This window comes from Chinchilla lanigera, unplaced genomic scaffold (assembly GCF_000276665.1).
Source record: "Chinchilla lanigera isolate Chin_1 unplaced genomic scaffold, ChiLan1.0 scaffold00125, whole genome shotgun sequence".
Taxonomy (NCBI): Eukaryota; Metazoa; Chordata; class Mammalia; order Rodentia; family Chinchillidae; genus Chinchilla; species Chinchilla lanigera.
Window position 1 is genome coordinate 2,559,956 of NW_004955526.1, and position 21,241 is coordinate 2,581,196.

At 37.8% G+C, this 21,241-nt stretch overlaps 1 protein-coding gene across 5 annotated transcripts in view; it reads left to right on the top strand.

Annotated features, from left to right (window-relative positions):
- Positions 1 to 21,241, top strand: part of Hs3st5 (heparan sulfate (glucosamine) 3-O-sulfotransferase 5) — a 233,809-nt gene that overhangs the window by 141,739 nt on the left and 70,829 nt on the right. The window lies entirely within an intron of this gene.

The following is a 21,241-nucleotide window of genomic DNA, read 5'->3' on the forward strand; positions in this document are numbered from 1 at the left end:
TCGCAGTTCAGACTTTTGTGACTCCCACTCTATCTCAAAATATCAGTCTTTAGAAGTAGTTTTACTTCTCTCAAAGCACTACATGGGAAACCCAATAATGTGGGCCATTAGTGACATCAGTGACAGTAACACTGTACATTTTCTCATTAAAATTTTTGGTACTCAAAGCTGGGCATGGTGGGATATGCCTGTAATGTCAGCACTCTGCAGGCTGAAGCAGGAGAATCACCAAGCGTTTGAGGCCGGCCTGGGCTGTATAGTGAATTGAAAGCCAATATGAAATATGTAGCAAGACCATGTCTCAAAAAACAAAAAGATCTTCTGATAATCAACATTATCACAACTACTTTTCACACAGTTGGTAGGAAATATTTTTTCTTTTCTATGTTGTCTTTTTGAGACAGGGTCTCTCTGTGCAGTTCAGGCTCCTTGAGCTCACTTTGTGGCCCAGGCTGGCCTTGAACTCACAATGATCCTCCTGCCTCAGCCTCCTGCGTGCTGGGGTTACAGGTGTGCACCACCATGCCCCTTCTTAACACTACCATTGCACAGTTGCAGTCACATCAAACACGCTGCCCTAACCTTGTCCCTAGTGGTTGTGCTCACTTCCTCTCCACCCTGAGAGCTCTTGTGTAAAAAGAAGACCGCCTCATTTGATTGGCTTCCTCCCTCCTATAGATGCTTTTGCTGGAGAGGGGCCTGGCCCCTCTGGAGACCAGTGTGCCACTGATGCTACCTGAAACATCCCTACAGCTCACTGTGTGCCCCGCGCTGTGTGAAGGGACTCACATTCTCGTTTGTGCCTCACAGAGTCCACAAGGTAGATGCCGCTTCAACCCCTGCTCGATACATTTATGATGAGCAGATAGAGAAACAAGCAGAAGACTTAGCTTTTCCTTTCCTGCAGTTTGCCCTGCCCATTACAGAGAAAAAATTTTATCAGTAGCTTTTTCTACAACGACAAGGTCTTAGCAGCAATTTTTCTTCATTGCAAAACATGTGTAACTACCTAATATTCCTAACAACTAAGGGTTGAAAGAACAACGCTCAGAAGCTGTGGAGTCCAGATTACTTCACTGCACTGGACTGTAACTAATTGCTTTCTTTATTTTCCAGTACTGTTTGTTCTCAGCAGTTGTCTTAGTCAGTGAGGTTCTGCTAATTCCTGGTGCAGTACTTTCTGCAATTGTGGACAAGCAAGGGTTACAGTTTATTTTTATTTAAATGTCACATTGTTTCTTTTTAAATTTTATTTTAAAGAGAAAAATAAAATTTCAAAACAAGATAATAGGAGACTAACTGGTTAATACATTGTGTATTGTTATCCTCAAAGTAGTTACTCAGAGTATAAGTATAGACATTTTTGCTTTGATTTGTTTTTCTGTCTTTAATCTGCTGGTCAGAGTCCAGTGCATTATGGATTACAAAGTTTGTATATGTTAATGAAAACCTGCATTCCAGGTTTTCATTAAAGTACACAATTGGCTTCTGTAAGATCCTCCTGCTAGAGTGTCTTACCCTGAGGACAGAGACTTTGCCTGGCTTCCCCGTCACTGCTGAATCCCCTGACTTCAGACCAGGGTCAGACACAGAAGCATTTGTTGAGTGACTGAATGTAATTCCTTTGTTCCTCTGCCCCATTGTTTTGTGGTACAACATCGCCTCCTTTTAAAAATGCTTTTGTCATTTACATAAAATACTGAAAGAACATGGGGCAAAAGTCATGCACACAAAATTTGAAAGGTTGAAAATTCTTCAAATGCCTACTATTTAACTGGAGTAAGAAGTTCTTGCAGAAGCTTTCCAGTTCATACCCAGAGGTGTGCATGCGAATTACTTGGAAGAGCTTTTCACTTGTTTATTTTTTGGTATTTCTTGTTTTCCTCCTCCTTTTCATTTTATTTTATGGGTACATACTCGTGATACGGGGTGGAAACAGGCATGGTCGTGGTGAGGAGTAGTACACACATATCATCACATCTTAATCCTTTCTACTGCTCTGGAAGAGGAGGCTCAGATCTCAGTCCTGGAGAAGCTCATAGTTGGATAGGCCTGGAGTATAGTCCAAAAATTTAGGTTTTCAGAAACGATCCAAGGTAATTTTCCTTTCCTTTTTCCTTTTTCAATCAACTTTACACCTAAATTAGTTAGAATAAAGAGAACCATTAAGAGCGTGTGGGGGGATGTGTGTATAAAGGAAGGGGAGACAGAGTGAGGGAGAGAGAATGAGAAAGAGGGAGATTTTAAGGAATGGGCTTGTACATGAGGAGCGTGTCATTCACAAGTCTTAAGTCTGTGAACAAGGCTGGCAAGTTGAAAAATCCCAGCAAGCGTTGAGTTGCAGTCTTGACCCCAAAGGAAGTCTGGAGGCAGAATCCCTATCTCTTCAGGGAACCTCAGTTTTTTATCCTAAGGCTGTGAATGAGACCCACAAATCCTGTAGAGTTTGCATCGGTCAGGGTTACAGAAAAAGCACAACAATAACATGAGAGGATAAACATACACTCAACTCTCTCTCTTTCTCTCTCTCTCTATATATAAACTAATTATAAATTAATAATTATAATTAGAAGTTATTTTAAGGAATTGACCTACATGATTATGGAGCCTAAGAAATTCCCAGACCTATAAACAACAAGTTAGAGACACAGAGTAGCTGTTGTGTAATCTCAGTCCAAGTCCAAAGGCCTGAGAATCAGAAGAGACAAAGGTGTCAATTCTAGCCTGGAAGCTGGAAACTGGAAGATGAACTCAGGAAGAGCCAAGGCAAAGTCCAAGTCCAAAGGCAAGAACTGACCATGCAGGCTCAGGCAGGCAGAAGGAACTCTCTCTAAGTCAGTCCTTTTGTTCTATTCAAGTCTTCAATTGATTGAATGAGGACCACAGTCATTAGGGAGGGTGTAACAGTAAAGGTGGAGTGTTAATTGGATGGGCTTGCAAGTCCACCTAGGAGTTTGTTGAAACATCCTTTGGGATGTGTCTGAACGTGGTGGGAGATTGTGATTAGAACTCAGAAGGTCAGAATGCTGACAGGAATTTTATTTGAGAAGAGAGCCCTTGGCCCCCTTACTTGAGAAGGCCCTGCTAGGGAACTGGTTCCTTGTCACTAATTTCACCCTATTCAACATGAAGCTGTGGGAATGAAGCCAAAGGTGCAGTGGGGACCACAGGAAATCAGAGATGCCAGGAACATGGAACATCCACAGAGGAAAGCTGCAGTTAAGAATAGCGCCAGCTCAAGAGAAAGAGCATAGGGCAGGCCTGCCCACATCGTCAAATTTCATATCTTACCATCATGTGCTTTAGATGCCAACCGTGGAGCTATAGGACTTAATGTTTGGCTTGCTGGATTTGGATCTTGCTTTGGCTGATTCTTTTTCTTCTCCCATTTCTCATTTTGGAATGAGAATGTTTACCCCCTGCCATTGTACCTTGGGATTATGTACCCTGGTTTTTGTTGTTGTTGTCATTGTTGTTGTTCTTTATTTGTTTTTAAAGAGGTTCACAGCTAGGAATTTGCCTTCAATCTCAGAAGAGACTTGGACTTTTCAAAAAATGTTGTAAGTGTTGAGACTTTAGAGAAGGGATGAGAGTGTTTTTGGTTGTACACAGGACACCTGCATTATGTTAGGCTATGAACTTGCTGTTGTCTTTATTTTGAGGTAAGAATGGTTTAAGAAGATGTGTTTGGGTATGAAGTTGACCATGAGTGGGATGTCATGGTTAAGGTAGAGTTTGAACAGTTTTGGCTTGGATACACCTGGGAGATAAGCAGCACATACTTCTGATGTGTCTGGCTGGGTCCTGGAGGCATGACCTTTGGGTTTATCTCTGGTCTCTCGAGCTTTCTTTCTGGTACTGTTTCCCTACTGTGCTTCCAGCCACAAGGAAGTAAGCAACTGTGCTCTGCCATGCCCTTCTGCCATGCTGTTCTGCCTGGAGCCAACCAGCCATGGACCAAATCCCCTGAAACTATACAGTTGTTGTATAGTTTGTTGTACAGTTGTTGTACAGTGTGTGCATCATCATTGTCCACTTGCAGAACTTTTATTTGTCCCAAATGAAGCTGTAAACCCATTAAACACCAATTCCCGTTTCTTTCCTCCCTCCAGCCGCTGCCAACCAGCATTCTACTTCCTGTCTGTATGACTTTAATTACCCTAGTTACCCTAGGTAGCGTGTGTCAGAATATCTTTCCTCTTTAAAGCCAAATAATGCTTCAGTATATGCATATACCACATTCACCTCTTAATGGGCACTTATCTACCTGTAAAACAATACTTTTGTGATTCACATGTGGTGTCTTATGTGTCTACAACCATTTCCCCCAATAATTTTTATGATTCTCAAAATCTGCTGGCCAAATTAATCCTGAAATAACCAAATTTGGAATCAGTATTATTTCATATTTTCTTGTGTGTATATATTTTCTTTTTTAGGCTTACTGTTGGCCAAATGAATTATTACTATGTGTCAATGCTGAGAAATTTCTGTCATTTTGGGGCATGATCCATGACAAGGGCAAAGATGGATCACAGTAATAATTTACAGGTCTATGGCACTGACCGTTGACAGCGCCCATTATCATGCTTGGTGTCGTATAACCCTCTTAATCACCCTTTGGTAAATTATTGCCTCCATGTTACCAATAAGAAACCCTAGACTGTGAAGGATTAAGTAGTGATTTGCCCGAGGTTCCATAGCTGGCAAGTAGCAAAAGCATCCTCTGAGCCTAATCCCCTGGATCCAGGTCCAGTGCACACAGCTTCTATCATTCATTTGAAGGCCACAGAAATGCTCCCATGGCGGCACGTACTGACTCACTCCCTAGTCTCACGGGATGCCTGAGAGAGCTGGAGTAAATTGACATCTTTATGTCCTGTAAGTTCCATGATCCTGTAGGAACCCATCTAAAAGGAAATGTTTGCGTGATGGGTCACAGTTACACCAAATTCACTTGGGGAACTGGTTTATAGTAGAAAACAAACTGCCGTGTGTTTAAGCTGTACCATAGCCAGGGCTCTATGCTAGACTTCTACCTCCATTCTATCCTTCACTTCACTTTCAAAAAAGTCCTTTGAAATCGATATTAACCACAGACTATAGATTAATAAAGTGCACCTGAGAATGCTGAAGCAACTTCTGCAAGCAAGCAATTGAAGGAGCTCGTAAAGCAGCTTTGCCTAGCTATACAGAACTTGTTTTCATTGCCATCCTAGTCTGATGCCTGCCAGACCCTCTTCCAATCAGACGTGGGACAGAGGAGATGAGAACACCACCACCCTGGGTGAGGGGCTGGAGAAAGGGGTCAAATTGTATTTTTTTGTGGAAATTTGCTAAGGCTGGCTTGATTTACAGTTTATGAACAACTTGCTATGAAACCTTGTAAAGTCGTCCCTGAGTTGTTTTTGTTTTTTAATTTTTACTTTTTAAAACACATTTCCCTCTGCTTGGAATTCTTTGTTCATGCAGAATGTGTGTTTGGCTCTTTTGCGTGGTCTATCCAGGGAATGTTTCTGAAATGTTGTTTCTTACTGAATTCCTGAAAGAATTGATGATATTAATCATGGCAAAGAAAGAACAAGAATATAAGATTCATGCTGCTCCTTCATTAAAGATTCTTAGACTGTACCTCAAGAGCTTTGCTATGTTAATGGCCTCCTGTAGAAATTTTTCTGAGCCATCTTGGAAGGCTTTGTTTCTTAGTTCCTGATAATAGCGTTGTCAGGTTCCAGAACTCCTGTATTCACTTCAAAAGAGAGTCTGGGTGATTTGCCTGTTTGTGCATTTCAGGCTGTCATTGTTGACGGGGACACATTACATGGAAGCATTTGAGCATCTCACCTTTGCATCACCGAGTACTTTGTGCTGGGGACTCAAGTGATCAGAGGAGTGCACTTAGGGTGCTGGTCATGCCACCGTTTAGTGCCGTACAAAGGAGTATGGGACAAGGCTCTGCCACTCAGATGAAATTCCACCTACTTACTGATTTCCTAAGGAACGCTTTGGTTCTCATGATGCTGGAAATATAGGGCCTTTGGAACAACCTTTGTGCAAAGGTAGAAATTTACAAACTTCGTTTTCCAGAATTCAGTGATTCTTTTGGGAAAGGAAAACCAAGTTTTATGCCTTTCAACCATTTTTGATATATTGTCCTAATACTACTGCTTTTCTCAAGATACTCAAATGCTATCAGAATGCACCTTCAGAATGGTATGCATTGCGCAGGGAAAGTCTGCTGAAAACAATGTTCCAAATTGTATGTACTTTTTCGAGTTGAAAGAGATACATAATATTGCTCTTCACATGTGAGAATAGACAGTTAAAACAGAATTCCTTTCTAAAGATGTCTCAACTTAAAAAGTGTTTTATATTTTTAAAAAGGAAAATAAAATCATATAATTTATTGCCTACTTTCCCTCTTACATATTTCCATGGGAAATCACATCTTCTAGACAAAAATCAATTACATTTTATTTGCTTCCCCCAGACTAAGTTTAGTGACAATTTGAAATATATAAACTTACATTCATGCTGCCTTTCACTAAATTTCCAGCAAAAGTAGCCACACAACTAGACTCACTTCATGGGCCAAACTGAAATATTGCATCTAACTTGCTCATTTCGTAGAATATTTTGTTTACTACCAACATGTAATTTTCTGGAGAAAAACATTCCAAATCATTGAAAACAGTGTACACATGGAAGTCTATAGTTTATTGTTAATAATATGGTCCCTTTATCTTCGAAAACAGAGAGAGATTTGAGTTGCACTGGCTCAGATATACCCAGAAAGAAGCATAATTAAGTTCAATCCTTTGTGTGATTCCCCCCCCCAATTTCAGCATTTATTTTTCATTAGCACATACCATTAAAAAAAAGGTCTGCTGTCAGATAGATTTGCTTACCAGACACCTGAAACACAACAATGAAAAAACATGAGCTAGAATATTTCCAAAACTCATTTACCTAAATGTCAGGTAGATATTGGCAAAATGAAACAGAAAAACCTCAGGCTTATTTTTCTGCCACGTGTGTGACTGATCACCAGGGAATGAATATGGTTAATTGAAGCATTTCTAAAGTAAGACAGTATAGACTGAGAGAAATGGAAGAAATTGGCAACCCGCCCCGGGTGTTTGTCTGGCCAACATGCATTCTTGGTGTAACCTGTGTTTCTAACTCACTCCAGATTTTGGGCAGGTCTGACATGGGCCAGGTCTCAGGAGTAGTGACAGTCAGGTCATCAGCCAGCAGAATGCTAAGCATTGAGAAGGAGAGGACTCTCTAGCATAGACTTAGTGTTCAGGGCAAGAATTAAGTGACAGGCAGGACAGCAATTGGAAAAATCAAAGCTAGAGACTTTAGAAAGCATTCAAGGGCAACTAGGAGCCAGGGAGAGAAGCTCTAGGCAGCAAGCTATCTGTTGGAGGGAGCTGTTACGGACACTACCTGCTTTGCCCTCAACCTTGGATAGTGGATATGGTTACCATGGTAAAGATAAGGGAAGCAGCTGGCACCTTTATGTAATGATTGACAAGAGAAATATGGAGAGCAGTAACTACTTCTCCTCATGCACCCTGGCAAGTTCACAGGGTTGTAAAATCTTAGGGGAAAAAAACAAACATTTGGAGCTTCCATATACTAACATAAGCAAAGAGTCTTGAAGTTTCCAAAGTAACATTTTGTACATCTAAATGGATTTGTGTACCTTACAGAGTGGAAAGGAGGCCCTGTGCTAGTAAACAAGAGATGAATGTCAAGCTAAATAATTTAGTTGGACAACAACTATTGATGTCTGTTTTCATTTTCCTGGCACTCTTTAAAAATTTTTCTCTTGAGGATAGATCTTGTTCTGTTCACTTTTTAGTCAAACTCTTTAATACTTTTGGACATTGAAAATCTGAACTGAAGGAGACCCACAAGCCATTTAAACCTTGACTTGGTTTTCTCATTTCTACAAGGAATTCCTTGGACTAGAAGATTTCTAAGTTCCCTTCACATTTAGAGTTTTGAGTCTAAGTGGTATAAGTACAAGGCTGTACAGACACATTTAACATTAAAACATAGAGGGAAAAGTTGTCTTTATGGGCTTTCAGAGTCAGTCGCTAAAAAGAAATATTGCTGCAGACTGGGAGTTCCAGCTGGAAGTTTGCTTCAGGATGACCAACTGGGTTTATCCCAAAGTTCAGAGCTTGGTGCCTGGGTGGGGACAAGGAAGAGCCCCCTTCTCCAAGAAGAAGGAAGGCCCAAGAGCTAGCGAGGGAGCCAGCCGTGGCATCTGGTCCCAGGTGGGCCTCCAGCAGGTGGAAGTGGGACACGCTGTCAGAACTGAGATCCAATACTACTAACTCCCTGTTCCTCATCCTCAGTTCTGTGCCCACCTTCAGGATGTCATTTGACAATCAGCAAATGGACAGATAAACATAGCTTTGAAACTTCCTTTATTTATGTAATTGACACATAAAAGTTGGACATATATATGGGATATCATATGTGTATATATATATATATACACACACACACACATATATATATATATATACACATTGTATAATAAATAACTTTTTAAAAATACAAATTTGCTTACTTTCCAAAGACCATGACAACTATCTTTAAGGCATGATGTTATAAAAACCAAATATTGGAGAAGATTTAAATATGCAAATACAGGGGTTAGTTTAAAAAATGGTGAGATAGCCATGTGCTAATAACATATGGCTGTTGAGTCATTTGTGAACATTCTTTTAACATACCAATTGAAATAATAAGTAACATATCACTAGTGCTCCTTTTTTATAAAAAGAAAAGTTCATTTACATACAAAACAAGGGTTCAACACCTACAAAGCAAAATATTACCACTGCTTTTTGATGAGCAATTAAATTACCTCTTTTCCCTCTTTGGGATTTTTCATTTTTCTGTAGTACAAATTGTGAAAGAATCAACAGACAGTAAATTACTGTCTGAGGCACTGAGTCACAAGGAGGATTTTATCTGTAATGCTCCATGTTTTTAGAAGTTCTAAGAAGCCGCTTGATGCTGGAGTGTGCTCGTGTTAGCTGGCATGAGCATGGCCATGCCCACCATATCTGGAGGGCATCGAGTGCTGTCATGTGGATAAATCACAGGTCAGACCAGTGATAAAAAATAAGAAGAGCAGCTCTGCTTCATGAAATGCAACTTATGTTACAGTGACTGCTCCCGGTTTGTAAGTTCCAGGTGCACTGGAATTTGAACGCTTTTTGTCTCCTTTTATATCTTCGTTAACACTTGGCTCAGTGCTCACAGGGACCAACTCCTCACCGAAGTGCAATTTTTCTTCCCGAGGCTGAAATCTGTTGAGCTCTTTGGCTTTAGCAAGTGGTGAGTTATATATTCTCAGTTGCCCAAATTCCTCCAATTACAGGTGTACATGACTGGGACTTCCAGCACGGAAAATACACATGTAAAGCCTCCCTTTTTAATTCTTGGAATTTAAGTTCTGAAGAAAAAGAACAAAGTACTCTTAAAAGCAAAAAATTTCTACCCTCAGCTTTAAAACCAATCTGATTGTTACTTGTATTTTTAAAGCTTCATGCTTTTCTCTAAGTATCCTTTCTTTCCTAAATTAAATACTTCTAAACTCTTTGCTGAAAAACAAATTTATATTTTCCCCATGACTCACTAGGAAGATTTTCTAAACAAGGCTTATCGTTTATTAACGTCTCATGATTTTCTAAAGCCATCTTCCAGTTGAACTGAAAAAAATGACCAAATTGTAATAACATAAAAAGCATTTTTCCAATAAGTTTATCATCCATGTAACACACAGACACAAACACACACATGCATGTAGCACACACAAACATACTGCACATATGTAACATGTGTGTAACACATGTACACCCATGTACACTAAATTAGTACATAGAAGTATCATATGCCCTTAGATATGAAAGGCATCAATGTATGGTTGAAGTAATACAGACATTGAAATTGTGAGAAACTGACCTGAAGTCCTGCCTTGGTCATTTACACGGTGAGTACAGAGCTGTATTTCTGCATCTGTCTATGACTCACTCATGAAAATAGGGAAAAAGTGTAAAGACCCTGTCACAATCATGAACAAATGCTAAATATTTAATAGATGTTAGCTGGGGGCTTCATTGTTGCTTATGTTTTCTTCACTATACTGTAAGCTCCTTGAGGGCAAGAACTACATCCTCACTAAATCCTAACATCTTAGCACAATTCCTAAGACCCAGTGGTTACTCAGGAAATAATGAGTGAGTTTAAAATACAGTGTTCTGCAAAGATTAAGGGTTCTCAGCAGGTTATTTGTGACTTTATGGTAATGCAACATATTAAATCTTACCAGCTTGCCAAAGTTCAAAATTCTGTTAAATTCTATAATTATAGGTCAAAGATTTTTCTCACAATCTTTTGTAATTACTACTCTCAAATCCAGAGTATGTTTTTATATCCAGTGTTCCCTATTTTGGTTGCTATTTAGTCACCTGTGTTTTCCATGATGTCCTTAACATTAAGCAGTCCTGCCTTATTTAGCCAATTCAGTTCCAGTCTTCAGTTCCCTTCCCTGCCTGCCTGAATGTAATCTGAAAGGCTACATTGCCATTTTTGAAAGAAAGATCTCATTGCTTTGAGAAGTCAAGAATTTATCAGAGTCCCCCTTTTTCCCGAACAAATGTAAGTGGAGTTATATTAGTTGGAATTGTGCATGTTGTGCTGTGATTACAGAACACTCATTGACTCACAGTAGCTTAAGACATTTTTTTCTATCTCATGCTACCTGGCCAGCATGGGTTGAGAGCTCCACTGTTCCACTCAGACTTAGTGCAGGACAAGGCAAACAGAAGCATCGCTATCTAGAACACTGTCAAACACCAGACATTGGAGGAAGGGAACAGGGACCTATTACACACGTCACCCAGCTCTTACCGCTTTCACTTAGAAGTGACAAGTGTCACTTCAGCTTGGATTTCATTGACCAGTACAATCCCCATTTCAGTCTTGTCTTCAGAGGAGATGAAGAAGTACCCTCCTGCCATCTGTCTAAAAGAAAAACTAGAAATATCTGGTAAAGAAATCGATGCCTGAAACAAACCTTTCTACCAATTCATTCCAGTCATGAGTTCTTTCCCACCTGTGGGAGCTCCTACTTATATTTATGATTTAAAATTTGAAGTTTACTTTTAGCCATACACTCTTGGGTAGAAAAATGGAACCCAGGAGTTAACATAATGACAAATAATATTAATAACCCCCATACAATTTGTTCCATCCATGAAAACTGTTTTTAATGCAGTTAATTCCCATCCTTAAATCCAGAGACTGAGAACAACTGGTCTACCGAAAAGAACATGAACCTTCTGAGACAGAATACAGACTTGCCCTCTTTTCTCTTTGTATTTCCTGTCTGACAATAGAGTGTCATTTTTTTCCACCAACAACTGCCTTAAGGAGACCAGCCTTGAATACTTGTTAAACTGCTCCTTACATGGACAGCTCACAATTGCAGAAAAAAAGGCACTCTTGCCACACAGAGAAGGGGATGTTAAAGCATCTTTAATTACCTTGATGACCTGAAGCAAATTACCTAATTGCTAGCTGTCTTTCATTTTTAATCGCAGAACAATATTAATATACTCCTCTAAGTCTTTGAGGGGCATAATATACAGAATTGGCAGCAAAGCCATTTTCAGAATGTGAAACACTTCAGAGAGTGTTGATCTACTCCAAATTTCCCATGTTACCTTCAGTGCTCTTCTGAGAGGTGGACATCTGGGTAGAGAGAGGGGAAGATGCATAATGCACGGGGCAGCGATGTGGTACAGAGGCTTCTGCTCCTGAGCCTCCGGTGAATGAGAGCCGTGTGTCCGTGCTGTGGCTCATATCTGAACTGGGTTACTTAATGCACAGATTATCCTCTGTTACTTATGCATAATTTCTGATTTTTACCTTATTTGCTTGACAAAGGAGACAAAATTCAAATTATTCCTTTTTTACTTGGTTAGGGTATCATCTCTTGGAAAACATTAGAGGACCAGTTATAAATAATACTAACAGTTTGAGCTTAGGGTAATAGTAATAACATATTTGCTAGGCATTTAACTATTTCAAAGTGCTTTCACATCATGTGTTGTCTTAGTTGAATATTATCATACTTTTGTAAGGAAAGCATCATCCTAATTTGTGGAAGAAGAGGCTGAGGCTCAAAAGATACAATGTTGTCCAGAGTTACCACTCTAAGAAATGACAAATTCAAACCTATGTTTTCTCTTCTACATGGAATTTACTCTATTAATCTGCATTTTCTAATATAAACAGGCTACACCCAGCTGTAAACCATGATCAGATGGAACTGAGGCAGAGTACGAAAGAAAGAAATAAAAAAAGAAGCACAAAGGAATTTACCATTTTAAGCCAAATTCAGGATACAGTACTTTTGCCTAGGAAGTGAAAGAAACTGTTTCTTCAAGGTTGATTTTAGTATCTGATGAATTAAAATTAACTTGGTTAGTTAATCAGTCTCCAGTGGAGCATTTAGGGGCGTACTTTTAATTCCCAGTGAAAGCAATGACTTGGTCTCTTGATGATGGTACCAACCAACAGCTCCACGCTGTTGCTGTCTTTCTCAAAATATTAGGAATATAGGAAGTTAATTTTCAGTTGTATGTTATACATTAGTATTTTTTCAAGAAGCTTTAGTCTAATGGGTACAAGGAGGAAAACAAAGAGGTAAGCAGACCATTCGGATACAGTAAGTATTACTACATAGTAACAAAAGATGGCAGCAAACCTAGAAAGAAAGGCAGTCAGTAAGCTAAATTAAGCATTACTTGCACTCAGAGCTCAGTGGTGGGACAAGGGAAGAGCTGGCAACCTAAGAAGAAAATCTAGGAGTTGTGGATGGTGAGAAGATGCACAAGGAGATAGAAAGTGGAGAGGGATAGGCAAGGCAAGCAAAAGTTGGATCTTGAAAGACTTCTGTCATCCACTAAGAAAAGTTTATTCTTAATGCTGTTGGAGTCACAGATGCAGCTGACCAAATTAGACAGGTCTTGGGGCAATGGGTTTGAGGACCCATTACACCTACTAGCTGACTGTGCAACATTTGAGAAAGTTGTTCGTGAAATCCAAGCAAGAAAAGACCAGAGAGAAGATATGGGCTTTACTGTGCATCCTCACATATCCTCAGCAAGCTAGAACTCAGATCTCCCAAGTCCTGAGCTGCCATTTTGTTCTCCATCCCCACTGTGTCTTCCCAGCTCTTTGCTTTGTCTTCCTTTAGAGAATTATCTTCCTCTTAGAATGTTGCTGAGATGCTCAAATATTTTAAAGATAATTTCCTTCTTTACTAGAACCAAATATCATGATGGTGTTAGCATTTAGATACTTCTCAGAGGCCTATGTGTATAATCTTTAGCTTTCTTCTGAGAATACTAAAGTTTTTTTTGCCTCCAATGGGTAAAAATAAGGATGCCCTAAATTTTCTCATGCTAAATATCTTAAACTTCAAGCTTTGACTTTCTCTTCGTATTGCAGTTTCAAGAATAAAGCAAAAAAGTTGGTTTTTTTATTCTTTACTATCAAAAGATGTGGGTTCATTGTTAATGAGAATTGTAGAGCCAGTTCAAGAGCAGTGATAAGTCCAGAGCAGGAAAGATCATACATCAACATGACCTCACTAACCTTCCCTGTACTAAATGACAAACTGCTAGAAATAGCCTTTGGATCAGGTTACAGAGACGCTAAAATACTCACCCTTCATGGCAGAACTCTATTGAACCCTATCTATCATTGCCACCTTAGATTGCAGAAGCCTGCTTTAGTGCTTAGCAGAATTTCAAACAGAAGATTAAAAGACAGAGAATTTCCTTCAAATACTTCAGCTTCTGGTTTTACTTAGCATATCTTTGGACTTTTTAAATAATGTGGGGAAATGATCATAACATATTACACCAGGCTTTTTTGCATTTGTAGAGGGATCATAGATCAAAGGGAAGTGCAGGACTTTAGGACACGAGGGTCTCAGTCTGGTGCTTTATCTCTCTTCCTTTGTCTGTAAAATACCAACACTTCACCATCACTATAATGATAGGAGAGACCTACAACATTATTCCTTAATTTACAGTAGAACTAAACCCAGTTAACCATCAGAGTTTTGGACATTTCGAAAGAGAATAGTGAGATTCAGCCTGAACTCTAAGTTGCACATCTAAGGTGCTTGCCAGAAACACTTATTCCTAAACCTCAAGGAAATGTCAGTGTTCCTATTCTGAGAGTTTCAATGACAGACTTTCCTAGTGCAGTTAGAAAATCAACCTCATTTTAAGAATTAGCTTTAGATAAATGAGAATACCCTCAACTTGCATCAGCCACACTTAACACTACTCGGTTATTTTCATGTCATTTTAGGTAAAAGAGAAATACTGAGGAAAACATAAAAAATAAAAGATATCCTGGCGTAGAGAGTTTAACTTCCTAGTTTTTCAGTGTGGCAGTTATTAAGACTTCATACTGTACATAGCACTTGTGTACTTTGCTTTGGGACAAGCACAGCACCTCTTCCTAGAAACAGTACTGAGCCATACCCGCAGCACTCTTGCAGTAATGAAGCATACAAGGACAATAGCAGAAAGATTGTTTGTTTTTCTAAGGTGGAGTCTAAATGACAATAAAATGACTGTACAATGGGGTCACTTTTTAAAGTTACTGCTTCAACCACTGTTTCATTAAACTTTTTTGTCAATTTAAAAATAACTACTGCTTGACTTACATACTATATCACTACTAATTTGGTCAGGAAAAGAAAGTTCACATCGTTAATACCATGCCAGTCGCAAAAATAAATGTCTAGGCCCAGGGGTATAGGTCAGCAGCATAGTGCCTCCCTGGCAAGCATGAGGTCGTGAGTTCAATTCCTGGTACAAAAATAAATAAATAAAAATAAATATCTGAAACCAAAATAGGTTTGATCAATCTCCTATGCCTATATCTGTTTATCTGTGCAACCATGTTAAAGATAGCATTATGTAGTAACAACCATTGTTAATATCCTATCACCTTGTTTTGAAATTCTATATCATTTTTATTGTTCTCTGTTCTATGCATTTGGTTGTGTTATCCTGGGTTTTTTTCTTTTCTCTTTAAAATGAAAAACAAAATTTATTTGTATATACAAAGATAGCTGGAATAGGTGTATTGCTGATGTCTGTGGTTTATTGAAAGGAACAGGCAATGCTTAAAATTTTCTTTTATCTTGACCAATTTTGCATGCTTGTATCTGGTGATCAGAACAACTGATCTGAAAATAACAATATGCAGTATAAGAACCATGTTGAACTCCTACCATCTTATATGGTGAAGCTCTGCATCATTTCCAGTGTTCTTTTTTTTTATTACTTGTTACTGTCCTTGAGACCAGATTTTAAAAGAGGAGTTTTCTAAATGAGAAAATGTGCAGCTTTAATGCCAATAACGTATAAAGCCTCCCGACATTTTTCACAGCAACCCTATGCAATGGGAGTACATGTGTGGTCCCATTAAACCCACACTCAACAGCTAGACCCTCATGAAAAAGCTCTTAAATTTTATGCAGTTACCATCAAGCAAATCTCAGAAACCTTCTGCTCTGTAAATAAGAAATAAGAATGATTGTTCTGCTCAGTGACTTACGAGTGACAGAGGGACGGACAAGGTAAAAGATGGGGCATTGTTGGACGAAGAGAAAAGCCCCAGGGAGGCAGGAAGTAGTCCTGACTCCAGACAAAATCTCTCAGTGAATCAAGGTATTTGTAGAGAACCTGCGGCATGCGTGGAGTAGTGGTGATTTCAACAACTACACATGGTTCCCACTGAGGATCACTCTATTATAGACCAGGAAAACAATGGATCCCATAAATGAGAGAAAATACACAGCATGGCACTGTAATGGCAGGAAAAGAATTAAAGTACAGCGCGCTCAGTAGGCTGTGCGGTTGAGGTTCTTATTCCTCTCCTTAGTGCTGTCACAGGCAGTGTACAAACAAAGCAAAAATGGGCTCTGCATCAGCCCTGCCTGCTTTTTTTCTACTTTAAAGGAAAAAGAACAAAAACAAAATAACATGAAGACATAAACAAAACAACATAAATATAATACATAATTTCAAAACCAGGTGATAGGAAATTAGCAATGGTTGTTGTGTTACTTATTGTTATCTGCAAAGTGGTTACTCAAATAACCAGATGTAGGCATGTAAGATTGATGAAACAATTACACATTAACTGTTCCTTTGAATAAACAAATAGAAATTAGTAGTATATTTACCTTAGCTATCTTGTGTATGTATATATATTTTTCCCTTCCTTCTTTTTTTGTAAATTTTATTTTAAAGAAAGTAATAAATGAGAAACAAACAAAACAAAACAAAAAAAGAACAGTAGTAGCATACCAGTATCACAAACATAAACAAACCAAAGCAAGAACATTTAAAATGATACAGGGTTTCAAGACAAAATAATACAAATTAACAGAGGTTGTTATATTACATATTGCTATCCTCAACTATGCTGCTCAGATTGCCAGATGTAAGAATGGAAGATTCCTCAAACCATTAAAGAGAATAAAAAAATAATTATTACATAAAACACTAGAGATAATACAGAGTTTCACTATACAAGATAGTAAGAATTCACCATGGTAATTCCATTGCATATTGTTACCTTCAAATCATTTGCTCAGATTACCAGATAGAAGCATGCAAATTGATCAGAACATAAAAAATTTTAAGCATTAACTGTTCCTTCAATATACCATCAGACATCAGCAATACAGTTATCCCGAGCTATTCATATATACATTTATATTTTGCCTTCCTTCTTTCTTTGTTTCTTCTTTCTCTCATCCCAGTTGTTTCTTCCTTTGAACAGTTTCTTTCCCTTTCCTACCATCTATTGTATGTTTTGAGTTTTACCTAGTCTTTCAGGTTCCTACACCAAGGAGACAATATGATGCTTACACATGTGGGTCCGATTTATTTCACTTATGAGTATGGTCTTTAGTTGCATCCATTTATCTACAAAAGCCTCGAGTTTATCTTTTTTTAGAGCTGAGTAATACTCTATTGTATAAAAATACCACATCTTTTTTATCCATTCCTCAGTGGATGGGCATTTGGGTTGTTTCCAAGATTTAGCTATAACAAATTGTGCTGCTATAAACATGGGTGCACATATATCGCAGTGGTATGATGTCTTTAATTCTTCTGGGAAGATACCCAGAAGGGGAATAGCTGGGTTAAATGGGACTTCCAAATCCTAGTTTTGTGAGGAATCTCCACACTGATTTCTACAGTAGTTTCACCAGTCTACACCCCCACCAGCAGTGGAGTAGAGTTCCTTTCTTCCCACAGCCTCTCCAGCATTTGTTATGGGGATTTCTTGATGATAGCCATTCTTTCTGGGGTGAAATGGAATCTCAGTGTTGTTTTAATTTGCATTTCTCAAATGACTAATGATGTTGAACTTTTTTACGTATTTATTCACCATTAGTATTTCTTCATTTGAGAAATGTGTATTTATCTCAGATGCCCATTTTTGGATTGGGTCTTTGAATTTGGGGGGCCTGATTTTTTTAAATTCTTTATATGTCCTAGATAGAAGTCCTTTATCTGAGGGCAATTGGCTAAAATTTTTTCCCAATTCATGGGTTTTCTTTTTACTCTATTGGTGATTTCTTTTGATGTGCAAAAACTTTTCAATAAGATGAGATCCCAGTTGTTGATTCTGTGAAGCATTTCCCATACAGTTTGGTTTTTGTTCATGAACTCTCTGCCTTATGTCTTCAGGATTTTTACTACTTTCTCTTCCAATAAATTTAGGGTTTCTATTTTAATATTTAGATCTTTGATCCATTTTAACTTTAATTTAGTGCATGGTGAAAGACATGGGTCTAGTTTTACTCTTTGGCATGTGGAAAGCCAGTTTTTCAAGCACCATTTATTAAAGAGGCTATCTTTCTTCCAGTGAACATGTGTGGCCCCTTTGACAAAGATAAGGTGACTGAGTGTGTTTGTAGTTGTGTCTGTGTCTTCTAATCTGTTCCACTGATCTTCAGGTCTGTTTTTGTGCCAGTACCATGCAGATTTTATCATACTGCCTTTGTAATATAATCTGAAGTCAGGAATTGTTATTCCTCCTGCCTTTCCATTGTTTCCCAGGATTGCTTTTGCTATGCTAGGCCTATTCTGGTTTCAGATGAACTTTAGGAGTGTTTTCTCTAGATCTGTGAGGTATACTAATGGTATTTTAATTGGGATTGCATTGAATCTGTACAACAATTCTGGGAGTATGGCCATTTTCACAATGTTGGTTCTTCCTATCCATGAGCAAGGAATATCTTTCCATTTTCTGAAATCCTCTTTGATCTCTTTTTTCAGAGTACTGTAATTTTCACTGTATAGATCTTTTACTTCCTTTGTTAGATTGATTCCAAGTATCTCATTTTCTTGGATGTTATTGTGAAAAATGTGATTTCCCTAATTTCTTTCTCAGTGTGCTAGTTGTTTATGTTCAGGAGTGCTATTGATTTTGGGGTGTTAACTTTGTATCCAGCTATGCTACTGAATTTGGTTATTAAATCCATAAGCCGTTTAGTGGAGTTTTGGGGGTCTTCTATGTAAAGTATCATGTCATCTTCAAATAATGATAATTTTAGTTCTTCCTTTCCTATCCTTATTCCTTTTATTTCTCTCTTGTCTAATTGCTCTAGGTAATATTTCCAGAACTATATTGAATAGGAGTGGTGACAGTGGAAATCCTTGTCTTGTTCCTGATTAAATTGAAAGCTTTTAATTTTGACCATTTAGTATGATGTTAGCCATTGGTTTGTCATAGATAGCTTTGATCAGCTTGAGGTAAAGGCCATCTGTTCCTATTTTCTGTAGGGTTTTTATCATGAATGAGTGTTGGACTTTATCAAAGGCTTTTTCTGCATCGATGGAGATGATCATGTGATTTTTGTCTTTGGCTCTATTGACATAGTGTATTACATTAATTGATTAGCATATATTGAACCATCCCTGCATTCCTGGGTTGAATTCCATTTGGTCATGGTTTATAATCTTCTTGATGATTTGTTGTATTCTTTTGCTAGTATTTATTGAGAATTTTTGTATCTATAGTCATTAGGGAGATTGGCCTGTAATTCTCTTTTTTGGTTCAGTCTTCCTCTGGTTTTGGTATCAGGATGATACTTGCCTCCAGGAATGAGTGGGGGAGAATTCAGGACTGGGGCTTTTCTTTGTTGGTAGGTTTTTTTATTATGTTTTCAATTTCATTGACTGATATTGGGTTATTTAGGATTTTTATAACTTCTTGACTCAGCTTTACTAATTCATATGTGTCTAGGAATCTGTGCATTTCTTCTGTATTTTCCATGGTAGGAGAGTAAAGATTTTCTAAGTAAGTATTATTGGTTTTCTGAATATCTACAGCATCTGTCGTGAGTTCACTCTTTTCACTCCTTATTGCATGGATTTGAGTTTTTTCTTTCCTTTTTTGATAAGGTTGGCTAGGGGTTTATTAACTTTATTTTTTCGAAGGACCAACTCTTTGATTCATTAAATCTTTGTATTGTTTGTTTAGTCTCAATTGTGATACTTTCTGCTCTGGTCTTTATAATTATCTCCTCTCTTTGGGCTTTGGGCTTGACTTGTTCTTCTTTTTCTAGAAGTTTGATGTGCAGCATAAGATTGTTTATTTGTGTTTGCTGTGTTTTCCTGATGTGGAAATCCACTGCCGAAGTTTTCCCTTTGAGGTCTGCTTTCATTGCATCCCACAGATTCTGGTAGGTTCTATCTGTATTTTCATTTTATTGTAAATATTATTTAATGTGTTCTTTAATTTCATCTGCAGCTTATTGGTTGTTCAGGAAGATGTTATGCAATTTCCATGGTTTTATGAAATTTTTGCAGTTTCTTTTGTCAATTAATTTCCAATTTCATTGCACTATGGTCCAATAACATGCATGGAATAATTTCATTTCCTTTGCATTTACTTAAGCACATTCTATATGTTAGTATATGGTCTATTTTAGAGAACGTCCCATGTGAAGCTGAGAAAAATGTATATTCTAATGTTGTTGGGTGGAATACTCTATAAAGGTCTATTAAGTCCATTTGTTCACACATTTGATTTAGTTCTGTTATTTCTTTGCTCATTTTTTGCCTAGTTATCTATCTCTTTGTGACAATCATGTGTTAAACTCCATTGTTACAATTGTGTTATTACTTATTTGATTTTTCATGTCTATTAAAATTTGCCTTATATAGTTGGATGATCCTACATTTGTTGCATATATATTTATGATCATTATCTCTTCCTCTTGCAGTTTTCCCCTAACAAGAATGTAGTGACCTTTTTTTTCCCTTTTCATCATTATTCATTTGAAGTTCACATTGTCTGCAAACAGAAGAGCTACCTGTTCTTTTTTCTGGATTCTTGTCACATGGAGTATTGTTTTTCTTTAACTTTCAGTTAAAGAAACTTTACTTTCAGTCTATGGATTTTCTTTTGTGTTAAATGCATTTCTTATATCCTGCATATTGTTGGATTTTGTTTCTTGATCCACTCTGCCACTGTCTTTCACCAGTTAGTGAATTGAGATCATTTACATTAATGGTTATTACTGATATGTATTTACTTTGTCATGTTATTTTCTCACTGTTGGTACTGTATTTTCTCTCTCTCTTTAATTGCTTTCCAAGCTTGGTGGTTCTTTTCTATTGTGGTTCTTAGAATTGTGGTCATTTTTATCTCTTTGTAGAATATCTTTTGGTATTCTTTGTAGGGTTGGTTTAGTGGTCATGAATTTCTTCAGTTCTTTGTCATGGAAGTATCTTATTTCTCCATCAGTTTTTAAAGATAACTTTGCAGGTGCATCAATCTGGAGTGAAAGTTTTTTTCTTCCAGGACCTGAAATACTTCATTCCAAGCTTTTCTTGACTTGATGGTCTGTGCTGAGAAATCTGCATGATTATTGTGGGTTGTCTTATAGGTGATCTGTCTCTTTTCTATAACAACTTTTAACGTTCTGTTCTTTTGCTGAATTTCTGGGATCTTGATTATTATGTGTCTGGGTGTAGATTTATTTTGGTTATGGCTAATTAGAATTATATAAGCCTCACTTGTCTGTATGTCAGATTCTTTTCCCACACTTGGGAAAATTGCTGCTATTACTTCTACAAATGGTCTTTGT